This window comes from Mandrillus leucophaeus, unplaced genomic scaffold, assembly GCF_000951045.1.
Source record: "Mandrillus leucophaeus isolate KB7577 unplaced genomic scaffold, Mleu.le_1.0 Scaffold145, whole genome shotgun sequence".
Lineage (NCBI taxonomy): Eukaryota > Metazoa > Chordata > Mammalia > Primates > Cercopithecidae > Mandrillus > Mandrillus leucophaeus.
The window spans coordinates 5,662,610-5,671,886 of NW_012101421.1; positions in this window are offsets into that span (position 1 = coordinate 5,662,610).

The window sequence follows — 9,277 nt, forward strand, 5'->3', positions numbered from 1 at the left end:
GTGAGTCATAATTGTGCCACTGCACTCCAGCTTGGATAAAAGGGCAAGACCTTATCTCTAAAAATGAATAAATAAATAGATATTTTCCAGATTTTAGTGGATTCACAACTATTTTAGATATTGTACTCAATGATAATTTACTGGATATTTTCTTAGCAGATGCTCTAGAAGATAGTTTTATATGGTATCATCTTTTAAACTCATTACTGTGGAAAAAATAATTAATTATGTTAATGTCAACTTACTTTTTGCCCATACCTAGAATTGCTTAATACTTTTGCTGAATAAAGAAATACTCTGAGTCCAAATAAAGCAATATGCTCATAAAAAAATCAGAGATGTGCACAGAAAGTGAAACCTCTCTAGGCATATACCCATATAAGTAGCCATTCTTATATTAGATTACTGAAATAGCCTCTGATAGGGCCCTACCTTTCTCCTTCTTATTTTTATTTATTTATTTATTTATTTATTTATTTTTTGAGACAGAGTCTCGCTCTGTTGCCCAGGCTGGAGTGCCATGGCCGGATCTCAGCTCACTGCAAGCTCCGCCTCCCAGGTTCATGCCATTGTCCTGCCTCAGCCTCCCAAGTAGCTGGGACTACAGACGCCCGCCACCTCGCCCGGCTAGTTTTTTGTATTTTTTAGTGGAGACGGGGTTTCACCGTGTTAGCCAGGATGGTATTTATTTATTTTTTGAGACAGGGTCTCACTCCAGCTGCCCAGGTTGGAGTGCAGTGGCATGATCTCAGCTCACTGCAGCCTCTCGAGTAGCTGGGACTGCAGACACGTGCCACTGTGCCCAGCTAATTATATGTGTGTGTGTGTGTGTGTGTGTGTGTGTGTGTATGTGTATGTTATTTTTGAGATGGAATCTCGTTGTGTCGCCCAGGCTGGAGTGCAGTGGTGCGATCTCGGCTTACTGCAACCTCTACCTCCCAGGTTCCAGTGATTCTCCTGCCTCAGCCTCCCGAGTAGCTGGGACTACAGGCACGCGCCACCACACCTGGCTAATTTTTGTATATTTTGGTAGAGATGGGGTTTTGTCATGTTGCCCAGGCTGGTCTCGAACTCCTGAACTCAAGCAATTCACCCTCAGCCTCCCTAAGTGCTGAGATTACAGGTGTGAGTCACCATGCCCAGCCTACTTCTTGTCCATCTCGAACCAAGTATATCTCTGATTTCATCACCCTCCTCTTCAGGAAACTTAAGAGGTTCCCTGATACTTTCCAAATAATGCTCAGCTATCTTAATCTGTTGTCTAGGAGCCCCCAAAAGTTGTTTGAAACCATTTTGCCTGAGTTAAAAATATGGTCCACTGGATACTATCTGGGAGTTCTCATTTTTCACAAATAGCTCAATTAATGGAGAAAAATTGGAACCTTCCTAGTTTCATGTAGCTATTTGACTTTAGTATGTGCTGATGGCTTCCTGGGTTTCCCCTGTTTTAACACCCTTCACAATTTATGATCATTGATTATGCTGCTAGTTGCCCCTCTTCTCTGCTGCTAACACTCCACTAGGCCAGAACCATGCCTGTCTGAATGTCCAGTACTTGGCATTTTCTCAGCATGTTTCAGGCACTTAGCAAATACTGGTGGCCAGGTGAATGGCCCATTGCCAGAATGGATTCCTGAATAGCATGGCCACATGCACCAAAAAGACCAAGGTCCTTGTTAAGATTCAGCAAGGTGCTCTGAGGATACCCTTCTTGTCTCCAGAGTGGTAGTAGTAAGGGGCACACCAATAGTATGTGAGAAAGGATCCTGGAAACCACAATAGGCTGGGCATATGAGAGGGGTATCTTAAGCCACACCAGATTCTACTTACTGCTATATTTAAAATTAACACTATTAGGCTGATAGACTTGGGGAAGTTCCGTTGCAATAGTTTTTATCAAGTATTTGACAGTGACATCCTTTCATATAAGTTGTCAGAATGCAGGCTAGATGATAGTCTAATTGAATGACTTCATGGCTCATTGATCAAACAGACCCCGGGAATATTACGAATAGATCATTGTCAGCTTGAAAAATGTCTCTAGTGGTGTTATGCTTGATGACCTTGTCCTCATTTTTGTTTTCTTCTTTTTTATCAAAACTGGAATGATTTGGAGATGGCAGCTGAGAAAAAAAGTGCTAATGTATTGATAAAAGCAATAAGAATAAAGGGTGTGGGAGAAGAATAATATTTTTGGATCAACTACTATGCCAGATACTATATTAGGCTCCCTATTCACAGGCTCTTTAATAATTAATTATCATACTAGTCAAGTAATTGGATTTTATTGTCTCAGTTTTTCATCTGAGACAACCAAGGGTCAGGAGTTAAATTACATGTCCGGGGTGGCAAAGCCAAGTTTGAACACAGGTGTGACCAATTCCCAAGACTATGCTCTTCTGCCATCCCAGGGGCTTCTGGGCAAAGGTCCTTTAGGTTCTATGCAGCATGTACATTTGCGCCTTTGGTGGCATGAGATTGGTTCTTGCAAGGACAATTGGTCCTGGTCTAAAACACTGTCTCCAGTTGAAACAGCTTTGCTGCCGTCATCCATCACTGACACTACAGTTTGCCTGGGCAACACCTGTCTCCAGATGCTGGCAGTTCCTCCACAGCTGTTCCTAAAGAGCCAGGGCATCCTGCTGTTAGCTCCCCAGAGTAGATCCTGGTGCTTGTATTCTCACTTTGTTCCCTCTGAATCATCACTTGGCGATGAGTCCATTGAATAGGTAGAGGTTGAATCCCATTTCTGTACTCTAGTAGCTAGGGTTGCTGGGAAAATGTGTTATGGCAAGATGAGAAGGTGGGACTCAAGACTTGGGAAACTGCAAACAGAGGAAGGTAGCCCAAAAGATATTGGATAGTTACACATGTAAAATTTGTTTAGAAAAATTTAAATTTTTAATTATTTTTGATAGGGTCTTTCTTTGTCACCCAGGCTGGAGTGCAGTGGTGCAATCACAGCTCATTGCAGCCTCCATCTGCCAGGCTCAAACAATTCTCCTGCTCTGGCTAATTTTTGTATTTTTTTGTAGAGACGGGGTCTCCCTATGTTGCCCAGGCTGGTCTGGAGCTCCTGGACTCAAAACAATCCTCCTGTCTTAGCCTCTCAAAGAGTTGGAATTATAGGCATGCGTAGCTACGCGTTTGACAAGTGTGCCCCCAGACCACCCCAGAGTGAGGTTTTGTATCTTTGAAATAGACCTTTTAGGTCCTCTCCTAGATGTGTGGCATTTGACAAAGTCTGTGTGTCTCCCATGAGTGGGAGTTAAAATATAATTGCTTCCCGGTTAAGATTTGCCCTTTGGAGGTATGAAAATGGCAAATACCATTTTTTTCTCTTGATTTATTTGTGTCAGTTATAGCAAAATGTCTGCTGATATTGTGGCCATCTACTGAAGATGTATGAGTCTGTGTGAAAATTGTGATGTTTTTCATATCATGTGTTCTGAGTTTCCTTGCTGGAGGATTTTGCTTCTTTGTTCTTGTCCATTACCCTGCACTTCTATGCCAAGATTAACTTGTTTAGAATTATCACTCAGGCTCTAGCTAGTCAGAGAATAGGCGAAAGACCTTCAAAAGTGGAAGGACAAAGCAATTATTATGCTAACAAAATAGAACCAGGTCTGTTCACTGTTCATCGCCTTCTGAGGCCAGGGAAATTAGCAAGCATGACATGGTGCAGCAGACACAGAAGCCTGTAGCATCCAGGTTATTTTTCCTGACATTGTCATTGTGTGGCCTTGGGCAAGCCGCTTTACTAAACTCTGATAGGAGTTTATAAAATGAGGACACTTATAACATTTATTTACAGAATAAGGAAAATATGGCCCAATCCCATTTCCCTTTCTGTATGAAGAGGGGTCCTGATGGGGTCTCTGGCACCTGAGGAGAGCAGTGTAGCTTAATGGTTAGGGACACAGGCTTTACGGTTAGCCTCATGGCTGTTTGACCTTGGGGATGTAACTTCACCTCTCTGAACCTCAGTTTCCTTATAATTCGGGGCAATATTATCAATACTGCCTCTTTGGGTTGTTTTGAAGTAAAATATGATAATGTATCTAAAACATTAACTATTTCTTGATACATAATACACACTCAAAACTGTTAGCCTCTGTTATAATTACAGTCCAGTTCTGGGAAGATGACACATTGAAATGGGAACCACTGGAATTTAGACCCAGTGGATTCTATGCAGGTCAGGTGCCCTGAGATCTCCACTTTTAGTTAAGAGACCTCGATGGAGGTTTGCCCACAGGGCTGAGCTGGGCCGGAACCTCCACTCTTTTGCCTGTTGCGACCCTCCGTGTCTCTGAAAGGAAACCAATGCCAGCCCGGGTCCACAGGGCACTGTCATGGAGAAGGTGGGCTTTTAGGCAAGCCCTGGAGGAGATAGTGGCTTTGGGTATTTGGAAGGTGCAGCAGGTGGGAGTGTGACTTGACCCAAGAGTGGACCTGAGAACCACAATGTTTCAGGGACATCATGAGGACCAGTGTGGTGGCTGGACATGGCATACACATTCACAGGTGCTCCTAACTTCGGGTAACTTGGGGCGCTCACCTTTTCCTCAGCATGACTCCCTTCAGGCCTGTGCCACAGGGTTGGCTGTGAAGATGGCTGGTGCTTACTGGCTGTGTCATGCTGTTCACTTTCTCTCATTTGCCAAGGGGGCTGGTAGTCCTCCCACCCTGGGCCCACATGTCTATGTGAGGTTGGTGGCTTAGAAATCATGGCTGGATGTGTGTCTGGGAAAGGGTAAGAAGGGCCGTGCAGAGGCCCATCTGCAGGGGTACATGGGTCCCATCAGCTTTGTGACCAACCTGTTTAGGGGAACCCAGGGATTTGGGACTGGCTCTGCTTTTATTCTTGGACACCTGACTTCTCAGCCTGCAGATCATGGGCCCTGAGGCTCATGAACCTCTGAGGTTTCTGTACAATTTGTGGGTTTGTGGGATTTTGGTGGGGAGGTATTTCAAAGCCTTCATCAGATTCTCAAAGAGGTCTTTGCGTCTCAAAATATCAGATTTGAAGGAATAAAAAGCAGTTTCTTCTTCTTATGGTATAATACAAAAGTTAACCTCACCCATTCACACATTTGTCCAAGTTTCCTCTGCATTTTAGATGGGGGGAATGGGAAATCATGGAATAGACTTTGAACATAAGTCTAAAAATCTACTGAACCTAAAAAACCAAACCGAAACAAGCAACCAACAAAACCCCCATGTTAAGAGAGAGATTCTGGTGAGGGTGTGGAAGGGAAGAAAGGTAGACATTCCCTGATTTTTTTTTCCCCTCTTAGGGTAGTTATCCTGAGCGGAGGGTGCAGGTGTGTTGGCTGAAGCCTTCTGGCTAATCAGTGACAGGTTTGAAGGAGCTCCTGTCTTCATAGTGCTATGCAAGGCTCAAAGTGCAGGCCATCAAGTTCTGCCCCTGCTCTCAGTGGGGGAGAAAACTGGCCCTTTAAAACCGAAGGAATCATTAGGGGTGAGTTCAGCTGGGTTGCGTGGGTAGCCCAGAAGCGCTGCATACCAGCTCCAGGTGCCAGAACTGCTGATCTCTAGGTTGTGGCTTCAGAAGGTTTGGAGTGAGGTTCAGAATCTTGCCTTTTTTAAAAAAGCTGTCCAGGCCAGGCACGGTGGCTCATGCCTGTAATCCCAGCACTTTGGGAGGCCAAGGTGGGTGGATCACTTGAGGTTAGGAGTTCGAGACCAGCCTGGCCAACATGGGGAAACCCCGTGTCTACTAAAAATACAAAAAATTAGCAGGGCGTGGTGGCACGCACCTGTAGTCCCAGCAGGACTGAGGCAGGAGAATTGCTTGAACCTGGGAGGTGGAGGTTGCAGTGAGCCTAGATCACGCAACTGTACTCCAGCCTGGGTGACAGAGCAAGACTCCGTCTCAATAAAAAAAAAAAAAAAAAAAAGGTGTCCAGATTGTTGGATATTTGTTTGGGAACTTGCAGCATAGGCTGTCAGTCTTAGGGAATATTCCCACCCCCTGAAGAACTTTAGAACCTTCCCTGCCACGCCCAGCCTCAGGCTCATGAAAGCAGAACTCAGGGGTGGGCCCAGGCAGAGGTGATTTTCAAATCTCCCAGGTGATTTCAGTGTGCAGTCAAAGTTGAGAACCACTGCGTGAGGAAGACGGCATTCCTGAAAAGGCTGCAGTAAGTCAGGCAAGAATGAAGTAACTCCCATGCTGAATGGACACTGAAATCAAAGGTTCTAAATGCCTTTAAATGCCAGGATGTATGAGGGCAAAGATGGTATCAGGTAGGTGTGTGGGTTGGAGTCAGAAGAAAAATGACCTGCAAAGAGAGCCCCCCACAGAACTCCTTAAGTGATGAGGGGGCTATGGGTGGGGGTGAGTGGAAAGAACTTGGAGTGGGAGGCCTTGGTCAGATGTAACCCCCTTTGGGGACAAGCAGGGAGTGGCCTAATTAACCTAAACCTGGTAGCCAAGGGAGGTGAGTGAATTGGGGCTTCACCCAGGGTTGGGGAGGGAGGGGGCTGGGAATCTGGAGCCATGGTGCCAGCTCGTGTAGAGCGGGACAGGAGAATGGAATGGACGTGTGTCATTAGGGGAATAGTGCACAGGATGGTGGACTAGTTAGGGAAATAGATGATAGAGTGGAGGCAATTTTGAAAAGGGGAAGGGGGTTTATACCTGTTAGAGGTTATGGCAAGCCACACACAAGGTGTGGGATGGCTAGTGAGAAATGTTGGCTGGGGACCCAGGTGAGAAGGCTGGAGTACTGGAGAGGCTGGGGGTGCTTCCTTGGAGGGAGCTACAGAGTCTGGAGGTCTTGTCCTGGAGGGCCAGCCATAGGATGCAGGTGAGGAGAGGATCAGGCCCTGGCTGTAGGGACTAGAAAGTTAGTAGTCACCCAGGTGTCAGTACCTAGATGATCCATTGAAACCATAACCCAGGTGTTGTACATCAGTAAGAGACTCAGGTTTAGCCGCATGTGACAAAGAACCCAGATAACAGTGGCTTAAAATTTTTGACTATATTTTTTATCATGAAAAAAAAGTGGATATTAAGACAATAAAAAGACAAGCCACAGACTGGGAGAAAATATTTGCAAAATGTATCTGATGGAGTACATGTATCCAAAATATACAAAGCACTCTTAAAACTTAATAAGAAAACAACCTGATTAAAAAATGGGCAAAAGATCTGAACAGATATGTCACTAAAGAAGACATTCAGATGGTAAATAAGCATATAGAAAGATCCAACATGACATGTCAATATAATGTAAAATGTAAATTTAAAAAAATGAGATATCACTATACCCCTTAGAATGGCTAAACTAAAGAAAACACTGATACCACCAAATGCTGGCGAAGATGTGGAGCAACAGGAACTCTCATTCATTGCTGGTGGGAATGCAAAATGACACAGCCACTTTGGAAGACAGTCTGGTAGTTTCTTACAAAGCTACACATAGGCTTACCATACAATTTGGCAATCATGCTTCTGGGTATTTACCCAAATGAGTTGAAAACTTATGTCCATGCAAAAGCCTGCACACATTTTTGCAGCAGCTTTATTCATAATTGCCAAAATTTGGAACCAAGATGTCCTTCTGTAGTTGAATGGGTAAACAAACCATAGTATTTGTCCATTCCATGAAGTAGTTTTTATTTAGCAATAAAAAGAAATGAGCAATCAAGCTAGAAAAGACATGGGGGAACCTTAAATGCACATTGTGAAGTTAAACCAGTCTGAAAAAGCTACATACTGTGAGTCCAACTATATGACATTCCAAGAAAGGCAAAAAGCTATGGTGACAGTGAAAAGATCCTGTTGCCAGGGATGGGAGTTGAGATTGGGAGATGGGTAGGGAGGGATGAACAGGTGGAGCACAGGGGATCTTTAGGGCAGTGTCAACGCTCTGTATGTTGTTGTAATGTTGGATCCAGAACGTTACGTGTTTGTGAAAACCCGCAGAACTGTTCAACACAGTGAATTATAAAGTTAAACTACGGACTTGTTAATAATGTTCAGTATCAGTTAATCTGTTGTAACAGATTAACATCTTGCACACTAATGCAAGATGTTAATAGGAGAAACGGGTGGGGAGGGGCAGTGTGGATATAGGGGAACATTCTCTACTTTCTATGAAATTTTTCTATAAAACAAAAGCCACTCTAAGAAAATCAGTGGATAATCATACAGTTTCAAGGACAATATGTTGATTCCATGACATTCTTAGGAACCTGGGCTTGTTTTATCTTTTTGCCCTACCATCCTTAGGATCTGGCTTTTGTCTTTCGTGTTTCATCATAGTTACAAAGCAGCCGCCCCCCACCCTTGTCATATCAAGACAGGGAGGCACGTATTGGTTACGATGCAGTGTTCTCTGTTGCAACCAAGAAATCTCCCAATATGGCAGTTTAAATAAAATAAAAGTTTTTTTCTTGTATAAGATTCCAAATATAGGCAATCCTCTTTGGAAGAGTGAAATAGCTATAGCATCCTCAGAGCAAGGATTCCATCTCTGGGTCCAGGTGGCTGCTTCCACTCTTACCATCTCATCTGCATCTCAGCCCCTAGAAAGAAGGAAAGGGACGAAGGGAGTGTATGCCCATTTCTGTGTGCACATGGCTTTCACTCACATGATTTTGGCCAGAGGCTCAAGGGCACAGTATGAATTGTGGGCTGTATCCAGCTAACCTTCCTCTGCTATCACTGTGAATATTAGGTGACAGCTGATGATCCCTGCCTTAGGGGAGAAGAGTGAAGAGTAGTGTTGGTGGTGGCTGGGTGTACTGCTTTTAAAGAGCTTTCCAGAAGCTCCACCAGCGACTTCCACCTATAGTTCAACGATGAGAACTGTGCCACATTGTGGAATATATGTTGTCACTCCAAACACAATTGGATTCCCATTATAAGGCAGAAAGGGAAATAGGCATTGAGTGGGTAACCAGCAGCATCTGCCTCTGCAAGGAGAGATGACATTTCAAAGAATGGGCAGTTAAGTACACTGTGCCACAAAGGCAAGTTGTGAGAGGGGCAAGGCAAGGCCGGGAGTGGAGAGCAGGAGATTTAGGGTGTCCTGAAGAGGGAGAAGCAGAAGGGAAAGCAGGATTTCCCAGGAGCTGAAATCTGTGAACAGCTTGAACAAGGGCTCTGTCCCATCACAGGGTACATGAGGGTGGAAGACAAGAGAATGAGCTAATCAGGATGTCAAGGACCTCATACCAGACACAAAGATGAACTAAAAACAGACCATAGTCCTAAATGTAAGAGCCAAAACAAACTCCCAGA